A 24,167-nucleotide genomic window follows, 5' to 3' on the forward strand; every position below is an offset into this window, starting at 1 on the left:
ACGGTTCCTAACCAAGAAAAATCAAATCGTCGACTGTCCGGACGCAGAGGCCCTAGCAGCCTTAAAGCATAACATCCGCGACGAGTGGCTTGCACGGCACCTAGGACAGGAAAAGCCGAAATCTATGGCAGCCCTCACGACACTTATGACCCGCTTTTGCGCGGGAGAAGACTGCTAGCTAGCTCGCAACAATAACATGACCAAGAGCCCTGGTAATTCGGATACCAAGGACAGCGGTGGCAGGTCGCGTCACAACAAGCAAAAGCGCCGCATTAACGGCGACAATACTAAGGATACGGCAGTTAATGCCAGATTCAAAGGCTCTAAACCCGGTCAGCGGAAAAAGCCATTCAAAAGAAACACTTCGGGCCCGTCCAGTTTGGACCGAATACTCGACCGCTCATGCCAGATACATGGCACCCCCGAAAAACCAGCCAATCACACCAACAGGGATTGTTCAGTGTTCAAGCAGGCAGACAAGTTAAATGCCAAAAGCAGAGACAAGGGGCTGCATAGCGATGACGAGGAGGAGCCCCGGCTGCCGAACAACAGCGGACAGAAAGGTTTTCCCCCACAAGTGCGGACGGTGAACATGATATACGCAACCCACGTCCCCAAGAGGGAGCGGAAGCGTGTGCTAAGAGACGTATACGCGATGGAGCCAGTCGCCCCAAAGTTCAACCCATGGTCTTCCTGCCCGATCACCTGATCGAAGGGACCACCCCACTAGCATCCGTCATGGAGGATTCACCGCATTGGTTCTAGACCCAATTATTGACGGATTTCACCTCACTAGAGTTCTTATGGACGGTGGGAGCAGCCTAGACCTGCTTTATCAGGATACAGTGCGGAAAATGGGCATCGATCCCTCGAGGATTAAACCCACCAGAACGACCTTTAAAGGCGTCATACCAGGTGTAGAAGCCAACTGTACAGGCTCAGTTACACTTGAAGGGGTCTTCAGATCTCTGGATAATTTCCGAAGTGAGGAGTTAATCTTCGACATAGTCCCGTTCCGCAGTGGCTATCACGCACTGCTCGGGCGAACCGCATTTGCCAAGTTCAATGCAGTGCCGCACTACGCATACCTCAAGCTCAAGATGCCAGGCCCTCGAGGCGTCATCACGGGCAATGGAAACACCGAACGCTCTCTCCGAACGGAGGAGCATACGGCGGCTATCGCAGCGGAAGTACAAAGCAGCTTCTCAAGGCAATTCTCCAGTCCGGCCATTAAACGTCCGGACACCATCAAGCGCGCCCGGAGTAACCTACAACAAGACCGCCTGGCACGTTCCGAGCTAGCGTAGCAATGCGGCCCCAACCCCAGCCCTCGCGAACTTGCGAAACCAGTGTTACGCGTACATAACTATGCTCTAGAAATACCATGGGCACAGGGGGAGGGGCATCATCACGGCACGCCCGAAACGCGGCTTAAACCGCACTAGGGGCTGCTGATTTCTTAATTTTCTCTTATTTTTAGGACTCCATTCTTCGAAAGGCTTGTCCGGCAGTACAATTGCCGCACAAACTATACAACCAGGGAAGCAGAAAGCTACGCCGCACTACGGAACTCTAAGGTGGTCTCTATAACGAGCAGTATACCTGTTTCGCATAACATTCCGCAGCTCGCCTCTGGAAAGGACATATTTGATAGTCCCATCTTTTGCTTATCGCACTATTTGTATCGTTCTGCTTTGATCGCAGCTTTTTTAAATAAACAATGCGTAGCTTCCGTCTATTATTGCATTACCTCTTTTTTACGAATATATGTTCATTAATGACATGTTGCACCCATACACTTTGGTATGGCCAATACGCCAGGGGCTTAAGTACCCCACAATACGGCGTGAGAAGTCCGAACACTTTCACAAGTGCGGCACCCCGAACTTATAGCATTATATGCATCGGCTCCGAATGATGTCTTGGGTCAAATGTTGGGTTTGCCCGGCTCCTATTTTTGGTACCTTACGTTCCGTTATATCGGCTAAGGTAGCACTAGGAGAACTAGTGCGATTGTGCCCCAGTTGAGCTGGGCTAAGCACCTCAGTAGAGAAAGCTAAAACTGACCGTTATGATGAGGCAAGAGCTGGTCACTGTTCGAGAGGTTTTCGAGTCCCTAAAGACTTATGCCGCTTAGAGCGAGGAGTCGGCTTTGTTCGGCCTAGGCGTGGATAGCGCCCCGAACTCGGTCTTCCGAACACTAGGGGCTTCGCTGAAATTTAAAATTATAGAATTCTATGGCTAAGTGAGAGTGTTCAAGCACTATAGTCCGATTGCCTTGTTCGTTGTGTTGAGCGCCTCCCTCGAAGGACCCAAGAATGGGAAAAAGAGCGCTCATGTTTATCCCAAACACCCCAGCACTCGTGCCATGGGGGCAGAAGCCGACGACTAGCCATCTCTCAAATTTGATAAACAGCCGCACAGAAGGTAATATTTTAAATTCAAAAAGCATTGCTTAGCGCACATGAAGAAGTTTTCAGCGCACAGGACAAAACGAGTGAGTTCACTGAAAAATTACATTCATGGAACATTCATCCGCCACAAGGCAGGCACCCTTCAGAACGCCCTCATAATATATATCGGGCTTGCGATGCACCTTGCCCGGCGGTGGCCCGTCCTTCACAAGCTTCTCAGCATCCAGCTTGCCCTAGTGCACCTTCGCACGGGCAAGCGCCCTACGGGCAGCCTTGATGCATACGGAGCGCTTGATGACTTCGAGCCTTGGACAGGCTTCCACCAGCCGCCTCACCAGCCTGAAGTTGCTCCCAAGCATGGCCTCTCCAGGCCACAGCCGGACTATGAGGCCCTTCATGGCCTGTTCGGCCACCTTATGGAGCTCGACCAGCTGTTTCAGCTGGTCGCTTAAGGGCACCGGGTGTTCGGCCTCAGCATACTGAGACCAGAACACCTTCTCCGTCGAGCTTCCCTCCTCGGCGCGGTAGAAGGTGGCAACATCCGACACGCTATGGGGCAAGTCTGGAATGCTCCTGGAGAGCTTCGGATTCAGGTATGTGACAAGTAATTCACTTTTACGTGCTTGCTTTGCATAAAGAATGCCTTACCCATCGCTATCTTTTTTATTGCCTCAACCTCCTGGAGGGCCTTCTGGGCTTCGGCCTTGGCAGACTTGGCATCTTCAATGGTCGCCGCGAGCTCAGACTCTCGCGTCTTCGAGTCAAGCTCCAAACTCTCATGTTTTTTCATGAGAGCCTGGAGCTCTTGCCGCACCTCGCCAACCTGCGTCTCATGCTTCTCCCGCTCGGTGAGCTCCATGGCCGCCCTCTTTTCGGCCTCGGACAGCGCTTGCTTAAGGGTCGCCACCTCAGTTGTGGCCCCTACAATAGCCGCGTTAATCCTATCACTTTTTGTAATTGCACCTTTCACATATTTCAATAAGGTATTTCTTACCTTCCTTCTCCTCGAGCTACTGCTTGGCTAGGCCGAGCTCTTGCTCGGACCGCTCGAGGTTCTGCTTCAGCGTATCCACCTCCGCAGTCAGTGTGGCGGAGGCCAGCAGCGAAGCTTGCATACGCATATTGACTTGATTATGTTACACACCTGCGATTATTAGATCCTCTATTCGGCTTTTCTTTCCGAACGCCGAATAGAGCATCAGGGGCTACTGTCTATGCGGTAATATTTTTACATATTCTTTACTTACCTCAAAGCCTGTTAGAAGGCTGGCACAGGCTTCAGTCAGTCCGCTCTTGGCGGACCGAACCTTCTGGATCACCACACTCATAACAGTGCGGTGCTCCTCGTCGATGGAGGCGCCGTTAAGCGTCTCCAGCAAATTGTCCGGTGCCTCCGGTTGGACGGAAGTCACCGGCTCGGTAGGCTTGCTCCTCTTGGAAGGAGGCTCCCTACCGGAGTCCAGAACCGTTGAAGGTTCTGGCGCGGTGTCTGGCTCAAGGCCGGACTTGGTGCCCTTGGGGGTTCTATCCACTTTACGCCTAGAGTCCGGGAGGTTGCCTTGCGGCGCCTCCAGGACCACCTCCTCCTGGCTTGGAACCTATTGGGACGCCACCTCGGTGTCGTCCGTAGGGTGGTGGGAGGAAGCCGTCGGAAGCGAATTCACATCCGACGAGTCCAGGGAGCCGCTCGATGACTCGTCGAGACCGGCCTTGGGCGGACTGCACAATTATGTTCGACATAAGGAAAAGTTGTGCAATGTGGGAATACTATGAATCACTCTGGTATCCGGATACTTATGATTTCGCCAGGGGCTTGGCCCTGTGCGGCCACTCCTCTTCGCCATCGTCGGCATTGGTGGAGCCGTCCAGAGGAAGGGTTTTCCCCTTCTTGGACCGTTCGGCCTCCCCAGTTGGGGCGGCCTTCCTTTTCTTCTCTCCCCCCGCTGGAGGGGGAGAGGTCTCTTCTTCCTCCTCCTCGTCTTCACGGGAGGAGTGCGTCTTGGAGTCATTCGATGATGAATCCGACACCCCCAGGCGCCGGGCACTCTTCCGAGTCCCCGTGGCCTTCTTCTTGGCCTTCTTCTCCGGCACCACATAGGGTGCCGGAACCAGCAGCTTCGCCAAGCGAGCGTCCGCTGGGCCTTCGGGCAAAGGAGCCGGACAGTTGATCTTTCCGGACGTCTCCTGCCAATCCTGTCAAAGGTAAGGGAGCTTAAGATCCCGCATGGAGTCAAACTATGAAAAACTAATACCCTGTAAAAGGTAAAGACAGCTTACCGCACGAGCGTGACGCTGCATGCTGAATCCGCGATCCTCAGTAGCGGATGCGGGGGCCTCAGCGCCCTTGAAAAGCACCTTCCAGGCATCTTCGTATGTTGTGCCGAAGAGCCTGCTTAGGGTTCGATGCAGCGCCGGGTCAAACTCCCACAGGTTGAAAGCCCGTTGTTGACACGGGAGGATCCGGCGGATGAGCATAACCTGGACTACGTTGACAAGTTTGAGCTTCTTGTCCACCAGGGTTTGGACGCATGTTTGGAGTTCGGACAGCTCTCCTTCTTTACCCCACGACAGGCCCGTCTCTTTCCAGGAGGTGAGCCATGTAGGGGGTCCGGATCGGAACTCGGGGGCTGCGGCCCATTCAGGGTCACACGGCTCGGTGATGTAAAACCACCCCGATTGCCACCCCTTTAGGGACTCCACGAAGGAGCCCTCGGGCCATAGGACGTTGGGCATCTTGCCCACCATGGCGCCTCCGCACTCCGCCTGAGGGCCGCACACCACCTTCGGCTTAACATTAAAAGTCTTGAGCCATAGGCCGAAATGGGGGCGGATGCAGAAGAAAGCCTCGCACACGACGATAAACGCCGAGATATTAAGGACAAAGTTCGGGGCCAGATCATGGAAATCCAGGCCATAGTAGAACATGAGCCCCCGGATAAATGGGTGGAGAGGGAAGGCTAGTCCGCGGAGGAAATGGGGGAGGAACACCACCCTCTCATGGGGCCTAGGGGTGGGGATGAGCTGCCCCTCTCCGGGAAGCCGGTGCGCAATGTCGTTAGACAAGTATCCGGCCTTCCTCAGTCTTTTGATGTGTCCCTCTGTGACGGAGGAGACCATCCACTTGCCTCCCGCTCCGGACATGGCTGGAGAAGGTTGAGGTGGGGTGTGCGGACTTGGGCGCTGGAGCTTGAGTGCGCGGAAATGGATAGGCAAAGGAGGAAGAAGGCGTGGATGAAAAGGTGGATCCTTATCCCCTTATATGGGCGGACGCGACTATGCGCCCCCACCAGCCTGGTAAAAGTCGCTTATCTCCCAAGCGCCATAGTCAATGGCGCGGTTGGGTTACCCACACCCGTATTGATGAGAATCCCGGAATAAGGGGACACGATCTCTGCTTTAACAAGACGTGCCAAGGAAACTGCCTCGCTAAACGCGCTGAGGTGGGACAGTAAAACGATTCGAATAAAGACTTGGCTGTGGTGTGATGTCACGCTACGGAATATGTCAGCAGATTAGATTTGTGTAAATATTATTCTCTCTATGGCAATATGTGGAAACTTATTTTGCAGAGCCGGACACTACCTTTGTGTTCAAAATCTTCTATGAAGTACTTGGAGGAGGAGCCCGCCTTGCAATGCTGAAGACAATCTGCATGCCAGACTCGTCATCATTGAAGCCTGGTTCAGGGGCTACTGAGGGAGTCCTGGATTAGGGGGTGTCCGGATGGCCGGACTATACCTTCGGTCGGACTCCTGGACTATGAAGATACAAGATTGAAGACTTCATCCCGCGTTCAGAAGGGACTTTCCTTGGCGTGGAAGGCAAGCTTGGTGATACGGATATGTAGATCTCCTACCATTGTAACCGACTCTGTGTAACCCTAGCCCTCTCCGATGTCTATATAAATTGGAGAGTTTTAGTCCGTAGGACGAACAACAATCATACCATAGGCTAGCTTTTATGGTTTAGCCTCTCTGATCTCGTGGTAGATCTACTCTTGTACTACCCATATCATCAATATTAATCAAGCAGGACATAGGGTTTTACCTCCATCAAGAGGGCCCGAACCTGGGTAAAACATCGTGTCCCCTGCCTCCTGTTACCATCCGACCTAGACGCACAGTTCGGGACCCCCTAACCGAGATCCGCCGGTTTTGACACCGACAGACCCCTTAGTCCAGGACTCCCTCAGTAGCCCCTGAACCTGGCTTCAGTGACGAGGAGTCCGGCATGCAGATTGTCTTCGGCATTGCAAGGCGGGTTCCCTTCTATCCGAACTTCAAGATAGTCTTCGGATGCGATGATAGTATCCGGACCTGCCAGGTACACCATACACAACCGCAGAGAGAATATATTCTTACACAAGTTCCATCCGCTGACAACTTTTTTGTAGCACGATATTACATCTGACCGGCTATAATTCCAAACCGCTTTCATGTTTTGATGCCCCATCTCCCGAGACGCGGTTGCCATTGGCACGTCTTGTCAAAGCAGAGATCATGTCCCCTTATCGCGGGATTCTCATCAATGCGGGCATGGGTAACCCAATCGTGCCGTTTATACAGCCCTTGGGAATATGCGAATCTTAAGGCGAGTGAGGAGGCATTTAATATTTGATGCCTTTATAAGGGGATAAGGATTCCCTCTTCTTCTCCTCACGCTCTCTCTCTGTCTCCGCCTTTCCGATCTCAAGGTCCAGCGCCCAAGTTCTCATCTCCTTTCCACGCAAGCAACCATGTCCGGATCTGGTGGTCAGGGCAAGTGGATGGTCTCCTCCGTCAAGGAGGAGGACATTACTCAGCTCTGGGCGGCCGGATATTTGGCAAACAAGATCGCCCATCGTCTGCCCGCCGAGGGACAAGTCATCCCCATGCCAGAGCCCACAGAGAGGCTGGTATTCACCCCCCCCCCATTTCTTCCGCGGGCTAGGGTTTCCTCTCCACCCTTTCGTCTACGGGCTGATGTACTACTACGGGGTAGTGATACGTCTCCAACGTATCTATAATTTTCAATTGCTCCATGCTTTTTTATCTGCTGTTTTGAATGTTTATGGGCTTTATTATACACTTTTATATCATTTTTGGGACTAACCTATTAACCCAGAGCCGAGTGTCAGTTTCTGTTTTTACCCTGTTTTAGGGTTTCGAAGAAAAGGAAAATCAAACGGAGTCCAATTGACCTGAAACTTCACAGAACTCATTTTTGGAAGGAAAGAAGCCCAGAAGACTTGGAGTGCACGTCGGGGGCTCTACGAGGAGGTCACGAGGCAGGGGGCGCGCCCACCCCCCTGGGCGCGCCCTCCACCCTCGTGGGCCCCTCATGGCCACCCTGACGTACTTCTTCCGCCTATATATCTCCATATACCCTAAAAACATCGGTGAGCATAATAGATCGGGAGTTCCGCCGCCAGAAGCCTCCGTAGCCACCGAAAACCAATCTAGACCCGTTCCGGCACCCTGCCGAAGGGGGAAATCCTTCTCCGGTGGCCATCTTCATCATCCCGGTGCTCTCCATGACGAGGAGGGAGTAGTTCTCCCTCGGGGCTGAGGGTATGTACTAGTAGCTATGTGTTTGATCTCTCTCTCTCTCGTGTTCTTGAGGTGATACGATCTTGATGTATCATGAGCTTTGCTATTATAGTTGGATCCTATGTTTCTCCTCCCCCTCTTCTCTCTTGTAATGGATTGAGTTTTCCCTTTGAAGTTATCTTATCGGATTGAGTCTTTAAAGATTTGAGAACACTTGATGTATGTCTTGCCGTGCGTATCTGTGGTGACAATGGGATATCACGTGATTCACTTGATGTATGTTTTGGTGATCAACTTGCGGGTTCCGCCCATGAACCTATGCATAGGTGTTGGCACACGTTTTCATCGTGATTCTCCGGTAGAAACTTTGGGGCACTCTTTGAGGTCCTTTGTGTTGGTTGAATAGATGAATCTGAGATTGTGTGATGCATATCGTATAATCATACCCACGGATACTTGAGGTGAAAATGGAGTATCTAGGTGACATTAGGGTTTTGATTGATTTGTGTCTTAAGGTGTTATTCTAGTACGAACTCTAGGGCTGTTTGTGACACTTATAGAAATAGCCCAACGGATTGACTGGAAAGAATAACTTTGAGGTGGTTTCGTACCCTACCATAACCTCTTCGTTCGTTCTCCGCTATTAGGGACTTTGGAGTGACTCTTTGTTGCATGTTGAGGGATAGTTTTATGATCCAATTATGTTAGTATTGTTGAGAGGACTTACACTAGTGAAAGTATGAACCCTAGGCCTTATTTCCACGCATTGCAATACCGTTTACGCTCACTTTTACCATTAGTTACCTTGCTGTTTTTATAATTTCAGATGACAAATACCTTTATCTACTATCCATATACCACTTGTATCACCATCTCTTCGCCGAACTAGTGCACCTATACAATTTACCATTGTATTGGGTGTGTTGGGGACACAAGAGACTCTTTGTTATTTGGTTGCAGGGTTGCTTGAGAGAGACCATCTTCATCCTACGCCTCCTACGGATTGATAAACCTTAGGTCATCCACTTGAGGGAAATTTGCTACTGTCCTACAAACCTCTGCACTTGGAGGCCCAACAACGTCTACAAGAAGAAGGTTGTGTAGTAGACATCAAGCTCTTTTCTGGCGCCGTTGCCGGGGAGGTTAGCACTTGAAGGTATATCTTTAGATCTTGAAATCGAGTCTTTTAGTTTCTTGTTTTATCACTACTTTAGTTTATAAAAGAAAACTATAAAAAAATGGAATTGAGTTTGCCTCATACGCTTCATCGTTTTAATATCTTTCGTGAGTATGATGGAAAGGAAAATTGTGCTCAAGTGCTAGAAGAAGAAACCTATAAAATGTTTGGCACTAAATATTTGAATGATGAGCATGATTGCAATGTTGTTAGTATGAATTCCTTGAATATCCATGATGCTAATGATATGCAAAGCCACAAGCTTGGGGAAGCTATGTTTGATGAAGATGATATTTTTTGTCCCCCATGTTTTGATGAGAAAATTTATTATGATGAAAGCATGCCTCCTATCTATGATGATTATTTTGATGACACGTATGCTTTAAAGAATAATTATAACCATGAAACTTGTCATCTTGATCTTAATTTTCAATCACATGATAGTTATTTTGTTGAGTTTGCTCCCACTATTATTCATGAGAAGAATTTTGCTTGTGTGGAGAGTAGTAAATTTTCTATGCTTTGTAGATCATGGAAATAATGCTTTATGTCATAGTTATATTGTTGAATTCATTCATGATGCTACTGAAAATTATTATGAGGGAGGAACATATGCTTGTAGGAATTGCAATAATATCAAGTTTCCTCTCTATGTGCTTAAAGTTTTGAAGTTATGCTTGTTTTACCTTCCTATGCAAGTTGAATATTGCTCCCATAAGTTGTTTTTTCACAAAATCCCTATGCATATGAAGTATGTTTGACTTAAATGTGTTAGTAATATTTTTCATGATGCTCTCTTTATGTTACAATTCTTATCTTTTATATGAGCATCATTGAAATCATCATGCCTAGCTAGGGGCATTAAACGATAGCGCTTGTTGCGAGGCAACCCAACTTTATTTTTGTTCCTTGCTTTTTGTTAAGTTTTAGTAATAACTAATTCATCTATCCTTTGTTTATATGTGGTTTTATGCACTTAATTAGTGTTTGTGCCAAGTAGAACCTTTGGGAAGACTTTGGGAAAGTCTTGTTGATCATGCTGTCAAAAACAGAAACTTTAGCGCTCACGAGAACTGCTGTCATTTTTATTTGGATAGTGCTATTTAGTTAATTCTTTTTGAAGATGATTAATAGATAAATTAATCAGGTCCAGCAGTTTATTTGAGAATTTTATGAGTTCCAGAAGTATATTTTTGATTCATATTACTACAGACTGTTCTGTTTTTGACAGATTCTGTTTTTCATGTGTTGTTTACTTATTTTTGATGAATCTATGGCTAGTAAAATAGTTTATAAACCATAGAGAAGTTGGAATACAGTAGGTTTAACACAAATATAAATAAATAATGAGTTCATTACAGTACCTTGAAGTGGTGATTTATTTTCTTATACTAATGGAGCTTACGAGTTTTCTGTTAAGTTTTGTGTTGTGAAGTTTTCAAGTTTTGGGTAAGGATTCGATGGACTATGGAATAAGGAGTGGCAAGAGCCTAAGCTTGGGGATGCACATGGCACCCCAAGGTAATATTCAAGGACAACCAAGAGCCTAAGCTTGGGGATGCCCCGGAGGGCATCCCCTCTTTCGTCTCCGTTCATCGGTAACTTTACTTGGAGCTATATTTTTATTCGCCACATGATATGTGTTTTGCTTGGAATGTCAATTTATTTTGTTAGGATTTTCTTGCTGTTATTTAGAACAAAGTTTTGCATCTTTTATTTCAATAAAAGTGGCATTGATAGCCCTTACTATGCCTATGTTACAAGTCCACATGTTGCTGTTTGAAAACAGAAAGTTTACCGCTGTTGCAATAATTCCCTAGAAAAGTCAGAATGTGATAAAATGTTGAAACCTTTTGCATATTAAGATCTGATAAATTTACTACAGTTGGAATTTTGTTTAATAATTTTTGGAGCTAGGAAAGTATGGATGTTGCTGCATTCTTTACAGACTGTCCTGTTTTTGGCAGATTGCTGTTATGTTTGCACTGTTTGCATATGTTTGTTTCTTTAATGATTCTATTTTAGGATAGGACTATTAAATATGCAGAGGCATTTAGTATGCAATGTTGAATGATAATTTTAGTGATTTGCTACAGTAGAGTATGATAAGGTTTTTGCAATGGTTTATACTAACTTATCTCATGAGTCTTTGTTGAGTTTTGTGTGGATGAAGCTTTTGAGATTTAGGGAGACCGTGATATGAGAGGAATTAAGGAGACACAAAAGCTCAAGCTTGGGGATGCCCAAGGCACCCCAAGATAATATTTCAAGAAGTCTCAAGCATCTAAGCTTGGGGATGCCCCGGTTGGCATCCCACCTTTCTTCTTCAACAACTATCGGTTAGTATCGGTTGATCCTAAGTTTTTGCTTCTTCACATGATGTTTGCTATTCTTAGAATTTCATTTTATTTTGCTTTGCTTGCTGTTTGAATATAATACCAAGACCTGAAATTATTAAATGTTAGAGAGTCTTCACATAGTTGCATAATTATTCGACTACTCATTGATCTTCACTTATATCCTTCGGAGTAGTTTGTCATTTGCTCTAGTGCTTCACTTATATCTTTTAGAGCACGATGGTAGTTTAATTTTGAAGAAATAGATGAACTCTCATGCTTCACTTATATCATTATGAGAGTCTTAAATAGCATGGTAATTTGCTTAAAATCCTAATACGCTAGGTATACAAGATTAATAATAAAATTCTCTTATGAGTGTGTTGAATACTAAGAGAAATTTGATACTTGATGATTGTTTTGAGATATGAGGATGGTAATATTAGAGTCATGCTAGTTGAGTAGTTGTGAATTTGAGAAATACTTGTATTGAAGTTTGTGATTCCCGTAGCATGCACGTATGGTGAACCATTATGTGATGAAGTCGGAGCATGATTTATTTATTTATTGCCTTCCTTATGAGTGGCGGTCGGGGACGAGCGATGGTCTTTTCCTACCAATCTATCCCGCTAGGAGCATGCGCGTAGTACTTTGTTTCGATAACTAATAGATTTTTGCAATAAGTATGTGAGTTCTTTATGACTAATGTTGAGTCCATGGATTATACGCACTCTCACCCTTCCACCATTGCTAGCCTCTCTAGTACCGCGCAACTTTCGCCGGTACCATAAACCCACCATATACCTTCCTCAAAACAGCCACCATACCTACCTATTATGGCATTTCCATAGCCATTCCGAGATATATTGCCATGCAACTTTCCACCATTTCGTTTATTATGACATGCTTCATCATTGTCAGATTGCTTTGCATGATCATGTAGTTGACATTGTATTTGTGGCAAAGCCACCGTTCATAATTCTTTCATACATGTCACTCATGCATCATTGCACATCCCGGTACAGCGCCGGGGGCATTCATATAGAGACATATCTTGTTCTAAGTATTGAGTTGTAATTCTTGAGTTGTAAGTAAAAAAGGAAGTGTGATGATCATCATTATTAGAGCATTGTTCCAAGTGAGGAATACAAAAAAAGAGAAAGGCCATAAAAAAGAGAAGGCCCAAAAAAAAGAGAAGGCCCAAAAAATGAGAGAAAAAGAGAGAAGGGGCAATGCTACTATCCTTTTACCACACTTGTGCTTCAAAGTAGCACCATGATCTTCATGATAGAGAGTCTCCTATGTTGTCACTTTCATATACTAGTGGGAATCTTTCATTATAGAACTTGGCTTGTATATTCCAATGATGGGCTTCCTCAAAATGCCCTAGGTCTTCATGAGCAAGCTAGTTGGATGCACACCCACTTAGTTTCTTTTTGAGCTTTCATACACTTATAGCTCTAGTGCATCCGTTGCATGGCAATCCCTACTCACTCACATTGATATCTATTGATGGGCATCTCCATAGCCCATTGATACGCCTAGTTGATGTGAGACTATCTTCTCCTTTTTTGTCTTCTCCACAACCACCATTCTATTCCACCTATAGTGCTATGTCCATGGCTCACGCTCATGTATTGCGTGAAGATTGAAAAAGTTTGAGAACATCAAAAGTATGAAACAATTGCTTGGCTTGTCATCGGGGTTGTGCATGATCTAAATATTTTGTGTGGTGAAGATAGAGCATAGCCAGACTATATGATTTTGTAGGGATAACTTTCTTTGGCCATGTTATTTTGAGAAGACATGATTGCTTAGTTAGTATGCTTGAAGTATTATTGTTTTTATGTCAATATGAACTTTTGTCTTGAATCTTTCGGATCTGAATATTCATATCACAAGTAAGAAGAATTACATTGAAATTATGCCAACTAGCATTCCACATCAACAATTATCTTTTTATCATTTACCTACTCGAGGACGAGTAGGAATTAAGCTTGGGGATGCTGATACGTCTCCAACGTATCTATAATTTTGATTGCTCCATGCTATATTATCTACTATTTTGAATGTTTATGGGCTTTATTGTACACTTTTATATCATTTTTGGGACTAACCTATTAACCCAGAGCCCAGTGCCAGTTTATGTTTTTACCTTGTTTTAGGGTTTCGAAGAAAAGGAAAATCAAACGGAGTCCAATTGACCTGAAACTTCACGAAACTCATTTTTGGAAGGAAAGAAGCCCAGAAGACTTGGAGTGCACGTCGGGGGCTCTACGAGGAGGTCACGAGGCAAGGGGGGCGCCCTCCACACTCGTGGGCCCCTCGTGCCCCCCCCGGACGTACTTCTTCCGCCTATATATGTCCATATACCCGAAAAACATCGGTGAGCACAATAGATCGGGAGTTCCGCAGCCAGAAGCCTCCGTAGCCACCGAAAACCAATCTAGACCCATTCCGGCACCCTGCCGGAGGGGGCAATCCTTCTCCGGTGGCCATCTTCATCATCCCGGTTGTCTCCATGACGAGGAGGGAGTAGTTCTCCCTCGGGGCTGAGGGTATGTACCAGTAGCTATGTGTTTGATCTCTCTCTCTCTTGTGTTCTTGAGGTGATACGATCTTGATGTATCGCGAGCTTTGCTATTATAGTTGGATCCTATGTTTCTCCTCCCCCTCTTCTCTCTTGTAATGGATTGAGTTTTCCCTTTGAAGTTATCTTATCGGATTGAGTCTTTAAAGATTTGAGAACACTTGATGTATGTCTTGCCGTGCGTATCTGTGGTGACAATGGGATATCACGTGATTCACTTGATGTATGTTTTGGTGATCAACTTGCGGGTTCCGCCCATGAACCTATGCATAGGGGTTGGCACACGTTTTCGTCGTGATTCTCCGGTAGAAACTTTGGGGCACTCTTTGAGGTCCTTTGTGTTGGTTGAATAGATGAATCTGAGATTGTGTGATGCATATCGTATAATCATACCCACGGATACTTGAGGTGACAATGGAGTATCTAGGTGACATTAGGGTTTTGATTGATTTGTGTCTTAAGGTGTTATTCTAGTACAAACTCTAGGGCTGTTTGTGACACTTATAGGAATAGCCCAACGAATTGATTGGAAAGAATAACTTTGAGGTGGTTTCGTACCCTACCATAATCTCTTCATTCGTTCTCCGCTATTAGTGACTTTGGAGTGACTCTTTGTTGCATGTTGAGGGATAGTTTTATGATCCAATTATGTTAGTATTGTTGAGAGGACTTACACTAGTGAAAGTATGAACCCTAGGCCTTATTTCCACGCATTGCAATACCATTTACGCTCACTTTTACCATTAGTTACCTTGCTGTTTTTATAGTTTCAGATTACAAGTACCTTTATCTACTATCCATATACCACTTGTATCACCATCTCTTCGCTGAACTAGTGCACCTATACAATTTACCATTGTATTGGCTGTGTTGGGGACACAAGAGACTCTTTGTTATTTTGTTGCAGGGTTGCTTGAGAGAGACCATCTTCATCCTACGCCTCCTATGGATTGATAAACCTTAGGTCATCCACTTGAGAGAAATTTGCTACTGTCCTACAAACCTCTGCACTTGGAGGCCCAACAACGTCTACAAGAAGAAGGTTGTGTAGTAGACATCAGATAGATTTGCTTGATCCGTTCCCAAATTCCTTCCTCAATATCTCAGAGTTCATCATAGTGTGCGAGGCCATCCTCCGCGTCCATCCCCACTTCGGGCTGTGGCTCAAAGTCTTCAACGTGAAGCGGAAGGTGGTGGAGGGCCAGCATGCGGAGTGTGGAGGGGCCATGGTGAGCAAGCTATCCAACGTCTTCTGGCCCAAAGGCACCTTTGTGGAGACAATGAAGGAATGGTAGAAGCAGTGGTTCTACATTACAGAACCCCGCGACACCACTTGGTGAAAGATCGTGGACGTCGCCTAGAGGGGTGGGGGTGAATAGGCATTTTAAAATAATTATGGTTTAGGCTTGAACAAATGCGGAATAAACCTAGCGGTTAAGTTGCCAAGCACAAAACCTAAAACAACTAGGCTCACCTATGTGAACCAACAACTTATGCTAAGCAAGATAAGCAACTATGTGATAGCAAGAAATATGACAAAGAACAATATAGCTATCACAAAGTAAAGTTCATAAGAAAAGGGCTCGGGTAAGAGATAACCGTGGCACACGGAGACGATGATGTATCCCGAAGTTCACACCCTTGCAGATGATAATCTCCATTTGGAGCGGTGTGGAGGCACAATGCTCCCCAAGAAGCCACTAGGGCCACCGTAGTCTCCTCACGCCCTCGCACAATGCAAGATGCTGTGATTCCACTAAGGGACCCTTGAGGGCGGTCACCGAACCCGTACAAATGGCAACCCTTGGGGGCGGTCACCGAACCCGTACACTTTGGCAACCCTTGGGGGCGGTCACCGAAACCCATCAAATTGCTCGGGGCGATCTCCACAACCTAATTGGAGACCCCAATGCTTGCCCGGAGCTTTACACCACAATGATTGAGCTCTGAACACCACCAACCGTCTAGGGCGCCCAAGCACCCAAGAGGAACAAGCTCAAGGGCACCAAGCACCCAAGAGTAATAAGCTTCTCAACTTGTAACTTCCACGTATCACCGTGGAGAACTCAAAGCGATGCACCAAATGCAATGGCAAGGGCACACGGAGTGCCCAAGTCCTTCTCTCTCAAATCCCACCGAAGCAACTAATGCTAGGGAGGAAAATGAGAGGAAGAACAAGAAGGAGAACACCAAGAACTCCAAGATCTAGATCCAAGGGGTTCCCATCACATAGAGGAGAAAGTGATTGGTGGAAATGTGGATCTAGATCTTCTCTCTCTTTTCCCTCAAAAACTAGCAAGAATCCATGGAGGGATTGAGAGTTAGCAAGCTCGAAGAAGGTCAACAATGGGGGAAGAACACGAGCTTAAGAGATAAGGTTCATTGGGGAAGAAGACCCCATTTTATAGGAGGGGAAAAATCCAACCGTTATGTGCTCAGCCCGCACAGGGGCGGTACTACCGCTCCATGAGCGATACTACCGCTCGGGCAGAAGAAGCAGGGAAAAGGAGCAACAAAACATGAACCTTGGGGCGGTAGTACCGCATATAAGCGGTACTACCGCTCACCCCGGCGGTACTACCGCTGGAGGAGCAGAACACGGGACCAAAAGAGGTAGGGCAGAGCATAGTACGGCGACAGTAATGCAGTAGCGGTACTACCGCCCAACCGGAGCGGTACTACCGATTATAGGAGGTAGGCGGAACTACCATGCCTTACTGCCGTGCAACTACTTCTAAACCCGACACGAAAAGAGCAGGACCCAAAATCGAGGCGGTAGTAGAGTGGTACTGGAGCCGTACTACCGCTTGACGCTACAAGCGGTACTACCGCTGCCCACCGCGGTACTACCTCAGGGAGAAAACCAGAACTGCCATAACTTCTTCATAAGAGCTCTGAATTGAGAAAACTCAAGCTTGTTGGAGGTTATAGTAAGAAGAGGCAGGGGAGGTATGCCTAACAAATAGAGGAGTGAAACCTCCAACCGAGAAGAACCGACAAAACCTCCAACATCGAAAACATCATAGAGGATGCATGTGAACTCCGTTTTCGATGAACTCGAGCTTGTCATCAAGATGACCATAAGCTCTAAGACTCACAAAGATAACCAAACAAGAACCAAGAAAGATGATGCAAGGATGCAATGCTTTGAGCTCTCTACGAACGATATGATCAAGCTACTCATCGAGAGCCCCCCTTGATAGTAAGGCAATCGATCCTATAACCCGGTCTCCCAACCACCACTATGAGACCGGTAAAATAGAAAACCTATCAAGGGCAAACCTTTGTCTTGCACATATTCCACTTGAGCTAGATGATGACGATCTTGACTTCCTCAAGTTGGACCACCTTTCTTGATTGTGTTGGCTCGATGAAGACTAGTTGATTGCTCCCCCATACTCCACTATGGGTGAGCCACTCTTCGGCACATCTTCATAAATCCATTGTTACCATAATGGACGGCAAGCTTCAAGCATTTGATCTCTTCGTGATGCTCCACTTGAACTTGCACATCGCAACCTAACACCACAAAGAACTCTCATGAAAACCATGGGTTAGCAAACAATGCGTAATGGACAATGCTTACCATTCCATGGGATCACTTGATCCCTCAGTACATCTTGTATGCTTTGTGTGTTGATCAACTTGATCCATTCTTGACTTAATCTTGATCAACCTTGAATCTTTCCAATTCTCTTCATTTGGATGATGTCTTGAAGGTAGACATGAATGATCACACAATCTTCTTCTTCAAGACATGCTTGCAATAAGCTCAACACTCACATGACCAATCTTTGGATAATTCCTTGAATAGCACCTTGGTCGACACCAACTCTCCTTGAAACCAACACATGTACTCCAAGAAAAGCCTATGTACAAAACCTTAAAATATAACTCAAGGCAACCATTAGTACATAGAGATTGTCATTAATTACCAAAACCAAACATGGGGGCACCGCGTGTTCTTTCACTTGGGCCGCAGCTGCCGAATTCCACTCCGGCGCTCCCATGTGACTCACCTCCTGGGTCGAGAAGAGTCCGGACTGGGTTCCCCTGACAAGGTGATAGTGCTACAGGCGCGCGTTCAAAGCATGGTAACCAAGAACGTCAAGCTCGTTGATGTGATCCAGGTGATGCTAGTTCGTTGGATCCTTCCATGCTAGCGCCGAAGCCATCCTCTGTGGGAGTTCAACCCGAAGAAGCACCAGACCCTGGTGAGGCTCTTCGAGACTACTCACGAACGTGTATGGAAGTTGCTCTTTAAGGGCAACGAGAAACCGCCGGCCGCAGATTCAGATCGCGGGCACGGCGCTAAACACCTCGCTAGCGAGGTATGTCTCTTTTGATGCATTCTCCACTTGTTTGTTTCAAGGATGATGCCTGAGCTTTTATTGTTGCTTTTTCAGGAATGGATGGAGAGGGCGAATCGGATCCAGTGTCCGGCTCCGCTACCCGAAGAACCGGTCATCTCGCGTCTAGCGAAGATGCTGGTGCCGGCGCCTTATAAGGCGCCGGAGAAGAAGGCCAAGGGGGCCAAGAGTGCCCCCATCGCAAGGGTACTTCGGACGTGATGTCGGAAGATGATGAAGCTCATTCATCTGTCCCCGAGGACAACAGTGAGGAAGAGGAGGAGGAGGAAAACAATCCTCCCCCTGAGGAGATGAAGAAAAAGAGGGCGGCTTCGGCGCATCCGGAGGCGGAAACGCCTAAGAAGGAGAAGGGCGCCCCAGCGATCAACACTGTGTGGGACGTTGACCCAGGAGGCATCGTAAATGACATGGCTCTCTCACGCACGCATCCGGCCCTTTCTCTTCATTATCTTGACATAGTTAATTGTATTATTGCAGTACGGCCTGTGACCTTATCCGGTGATCCTCATCTGGAGGTTCGTTGGCCCCGTCGAAGATGGCGAGGATGTCGCCACCGCCTGCTTATTCCCCCGGGGCTAGGGACGACACGGAAGTGTTATACCGGAGGACCGCTCTCATCCGGGGAGGAGCCCAGGACACCGTCCGGGAGGCGCCACAAGGTGAGACCTCCACTACCGGACACATGGAGGAGCCGATCCCTATGGAGACTGTTGAAGAGGGCCGCATCCAGTTCGACCCTCAGCCAAATACGATTCTGGAGGACCATATGGCTCCGGAGTCGGGCGAGCAGCCCCCTTTGAAGGAGGGGGTGCGCCGCTTCCACCGGTGGCCCCTGTCCATCCAGGGACGCCGAATAACCTGATGGAGGCGCTTTGAGGCACCTCCGTCGTGGACGAGCACCGTTTGCTTATGGGTGTGGTGATCAAGAAGATTCAGTCTGCCAAGACTGGACTGAATGAAGCCTGTAGCAGCCTGTTGATAGGGTTCGAGGTAAGAAAGAGAAAAACCCCGTGTAGACAGTCGCCCGTGAGACATTGTCCGGTGTTCGGCACGAAGAACCAGACAGAGGATCAATCTTTTGTTATGGGTGACTAACGTAATATGTATGAATAAGCAGGCGTCGATGTTGGCTGCAACCTCGCATGCTGCCGAAGTCTGTGAACTGAGGCAAAGGCTGGAGCGGACCAAGAACGAGCTCGATGAGGTTAAGGTTCGGCTCTAGGAGAAGCAAGGTGAGTGATGACTTGATGTGTGTTCGGAAATGATAGGCGCTGCATATTGACCGCAGTGTCGTGATATGTGCAGGAGCCGCGACCGAGATCGAGGCCCTAAGGAAGGCCCTAGGCGAGGCCGAGGAGAAGGCTGTCCAGCAGCAAGCCGCCCGTAAGAAGCTCAAGGCCCGGGTCAAAGAAGTCCAACAGGAGCTCCAGGATGCGGTCAAGAAATGCAAAGACTTGGAGCATGATGTGTTGGTTCAAGGTACTGAACTCGCCAAGGCTCGTCACAGCGCGAAGACCGCACGGAATGAGGCCCAGGCCGCCCTCCAGGAGATCCAGGAGGCCAAGAAGATCACGGCGGGTAAGGCATTTAAGATGCAAAGCAAGTATGTGGAGAAGAAGTACCTTTTACTAACCCGGGTTCGGAGTTCCCCAGGGGCTTTTACGGATTTACCATGCAGTGTATCATACGCCGCGGAGTTCTATCGAGCTGAAGGAGGGGGTTCTACGAAGAAGCTATTCTGGTCGCAGTATGCGGCGCTAGAGCATCCCGTGCCCTTCACCGATCAGCTGAAACAGCTGGTGGAGCTGCATAGGGTGGCCGAACTAGCCATGAAGGATTTCATAATCCGGCTATGGCCAACCAAAGCTATACCAAGCAGCTTCTTCGGACACGTGAGGTAGATGGTGAACGCCTGTCCTCAGCTGGACGTCGTCAAGCGCTCGGCCTGCATTGAAGGTGCACGCATGGCCTTCGCCCGTTGCAAGATGTGGTGGGCGAAGATGGACGCCGTCAAGGTGACCAGAGGGCCACTCGAGGGCAAGGAGCACCGCACACCCGAATGGTATTTTGCGGATGTCCTGGAGGGGTCTCTCCTTGCGGCAGCACAATGTTCGCAGGACGTTGTATTTGAATAAATGTGTTCATGTTGCCCTTGCCTTGTATTATAAAAAACAGAGCATGTTTTGTGATGTAATTTTGTTATGCTTTAATTGTTTCCTCCTGTGCGGCCGTGTTGTATGTAATCTAAGGGTTGGCCAGTCGTCGGCTTCTGCCCTCACGTAGGTAGTACTGAGGTGTTCGGGATGGAATCTAAACAATCTTGATCCAATTATATGGTCCTTGAAGGAGTTGTTTAGCACAACGAACAAGGCAATCAGACTATATGGCTTAAATGACCTCACTTAGCCATATGAGTTTTATAATAAAGCATGGGCGCAGCCCCTGGTTCAAGCCAGGGTGCTGTCAGCATGTGATCGGGAAGTGCCGATCTTTCGCATAATGCAGAAAAAATCTCCCACGATCTGTAACCCTCGAATAGCTGACCGGCTCTCGCCGTATCATGACAGTCAGATTTCGGTTTTATCTACTGAGGTGCTCATCTGGTCAAGGCCAGGGCACAATCGCAGTAGTTCTCCCTTTACTACCCTAGCCGATTTAGCGGAACGTAGGGTAGCAAACACATGAGTCGGGCAACCCAACTATTGACCAAAAACATGATTCGGAGCCAATGCATATAATGCTAAATTCGGGGTGCCAAACTTATCATTAAGGATTGTTCGGACTTTGTTTCCATATCATGGGGTGATGGGGAGCCCCTGGCAAATATGAAACGTAGCAGAGTGTACGGTTGCTAGGAAATAAGTAATATAAAGGAAAACAGAGATAGGATCTGGAGCCCTTGAACTTGGATGATGAACTGTTTCCATTATAGTTGGGTTAATGCGTCCAAGCACATTGGTACAAAATAATGCAATAAGTAACCGGCTATTTGACATGCCATACCCGAAGGCGGGGTGCGCGTGGGTCCTGAACTGGTTAGCCTCTAGGGCTTCCCATGTACGTCTGTGCTCCATGTCAATCCGATGTGTTTGTCCTTTGACGGGAGCGTTAATCAGGCCGTCGAAGGAGGCCCCCATAGGAGAAACCTGAAACAAGGGAAAAGGAGATAGTAAAGTTATATGTGTACAAAATAATGCAATAAGTAACCGGCTATTTGACATGCCATACCCGAAGGCGGGGTGCGCGTGGGTCCTGAAATGGTTAGCCTCTAGGGCTTCCCATGTACGTCTGTGCTCGATGTCAATCCGATGTGTTTGTCCTTTGACGGGAGCGTTAATCAGGCCATCGAAGGAGGCCCCCATAGGAGAAACCTGAAACAAGGGAAAAGGAGATAGTAAAGTTATATGTGTGTCCGGGATCGGTCTAGCCGAACCGTGGATCCCGGGATAGCTTGTGCCTCCGTCGATACCCATGGAATTTTGAGTGCGTAGTTATGGACGTGTGGTATACCACTACCTCATCTGGATTGGGACGGAGGCCGAATTGCTAATCGTGCTCTTGACGAGCCGTGTTGTCATGTTGCAGTGTAGTCCGGACCCTCTTAATGATGTCCAGGGGCTCGGCAGCCAGACTATGATGCTTCTTGAGAAGGCCGCTTTGTACCTTTGCTGCTAGGGCGGCGGTGTGCTCCTCTGTCCGGAGGGAGCGTTCTGTGTTTCTGTTGATTGTTATGACGCCGCGCGGACCGGGCATCTTCAGCTTGAGATAAGCATAGTGTGGCACCGCGTTGAATCTACCAAACGCGGTTCGTCCGAGCAGTGCGTGGTAGCCATTGCGGAAGGGGACGATATCGAAGATAAACTCCTCGCTTTGGAAGTTGTCCGGGGAACCGAAGACCACCTCCAGCGTGATTGAGCCCGTGCAGCGGGCCTCAACGCCTGGTATGACTCCTTTAAAGGTAGTCTTTGTGGGTTTGATTCGTGAGGGATTAATGCCCGTCTTCCGCACTGTATCCTGATAGAGCAGGTTGAGGCTACTACCACCGTCCATTAGGACTCGTGTTAGGTGAAATCCATCGATGATTGGGTCGAGGACCAGTGCGGCTGAACCGCCATGCCATATACTAGTTGGGTGATCTCGACGATCGAAGGTGATCGGGAATGACGACCACGGATTGAATTTTGGGGCAACTGGCTCTACCGTGTGGACGTCCCGAAGTGCTCACTTGTGCTCCCTTTTGGGGATGTGTGTAGCGTATATCATGTTCACCGTTTTGACTTGAGGGGGAAATTTCTTCTGCCCTCCAGTGTTCGGCTGCCGGGGCTCTTTGTCCTCGTCCTCACTTTGTGATCCCTTTTCTTTGTTTTCGGCATTTAACTTGCCAGCCTGTTTGAAAACCCAACAGTCTCTGTTGGTGTGATTGGCTTGTTTATCTGGGGTACCATGTATCTGGCACGGACGATCGAGTATGCGATCCAGGCTGGATGGTCCCTCGCTGTTCCTTTTGTAGGGCTTCTTTCGCTGGCTGGACTTGGAGCCGCTGAATCCGGCGTTAACGGTGTTGTCATCAGCGTTGTCGCCGTTGCTTCGGCATTTGTGTCTGTTGCGCCGGAGCTGTTCTTGGCCTCGGAGGGGCCTGTCTCGCTGGCTGTGTTTTTGCTACGAGTCAGCCAGCTGTCCTCGCCCGTGCAAAAGCGGATCATGAGTGCCGTAATGGCTGCCATGGACTTCGTCTTTTCTTGGCCGAGGTGGCATGCTAGCCATTCGTCACAGATGCTGTGTTTAAAGGCCGCTAGGGCTTCAGCATCCGGACAGTCAACAATCTGGTTCTTTTTGTTTAGAAACCTAGTCCAGAATTTTCTGGCTGATTCTCCAGGTTGTTGAACTATGTGGCTTATGTCATCGGCTCAGGTGGCCAGACATATGTACCTTGAAAGTTGTCAAGGAAGGCCTCTTCCAAGTCCTCCTAGCTGCCGATGGAATTCTCGGGCAGGCTATTCAGCCAGTGTCTAGCTGGCCCTTTGAGTTTCAGTGGGAGGTATTTGATGGCGTGGAGGTCATCTCCACGGGCCAAGTGGATGTGGAGAATAAAGTCCTCAATCCATACTGCAGGGTCGGTTGTTTCGTTGTATGATTCAATATTAACGGGCTTGAACCCCTCGGGGAATTCATGATCCAGCACCTAATCTGTGAAGCAGAGAGGGTGTGTGGCACCTCTATATCGGGCCGCATCATGGAGCACCTCCGATGGAGTCCGTCTGCGGTTATCGGCCCAGGTGTGACTAGGTTTGTCACGCCCGAATAGGTAGCCGTCATCCCAAGTCGGGAAGCGTCCTCGCGATCCGTAGATTGATCTGATGTGTTCTGCTCTACTGTCCAGCTCCTGCCGAAGGTCGTATGTATGGTCCCGAGCTGTTCTGTCCCTGTTTTTGTGAGGTAGTGGGGCGGGCTGTTGTTCGACCTAAGTTGCCGCTTTATCCCGACCACGGGGTGGTCGGTCCGCCGCACTATCCCGACCACGTGGTGGTCGGTCCGCATTGCGTGAGGGAGGTATGGGATCTGGTGCCTCCTCATCGAACTGAGGTAGCAGTCTGCGCTTTGGGTAACTCTTAGCTGGGCGCTTGAGGCCGTATTCTTCGGCTGCCAGGACATCAGTCCACCTATCAATGAGCAGGTCTTGATCAGCTTGGAGCTGCTGCTGCTTCTTCTTCAGGCTTCTTGAAGTGGCTATTAGCTGGCGCTTGAAGCGCTC

The sequence above is a fragment of the Triticum aestivum genome, chromosome 3A (genome assembly GCF_018294505.1).
Source record: "Triticum aestivum cultivar Chinese Spring chromosome 3A, IWGSC CS RefSeq v2.1, whole genome shotgun sequence".
Lineage (NCBI taxonomy): Eukaryota > Viridiplantae > Streptophyta > Magnoliopsida > Poales > Poaceae > Triticum > Triticum aestivum.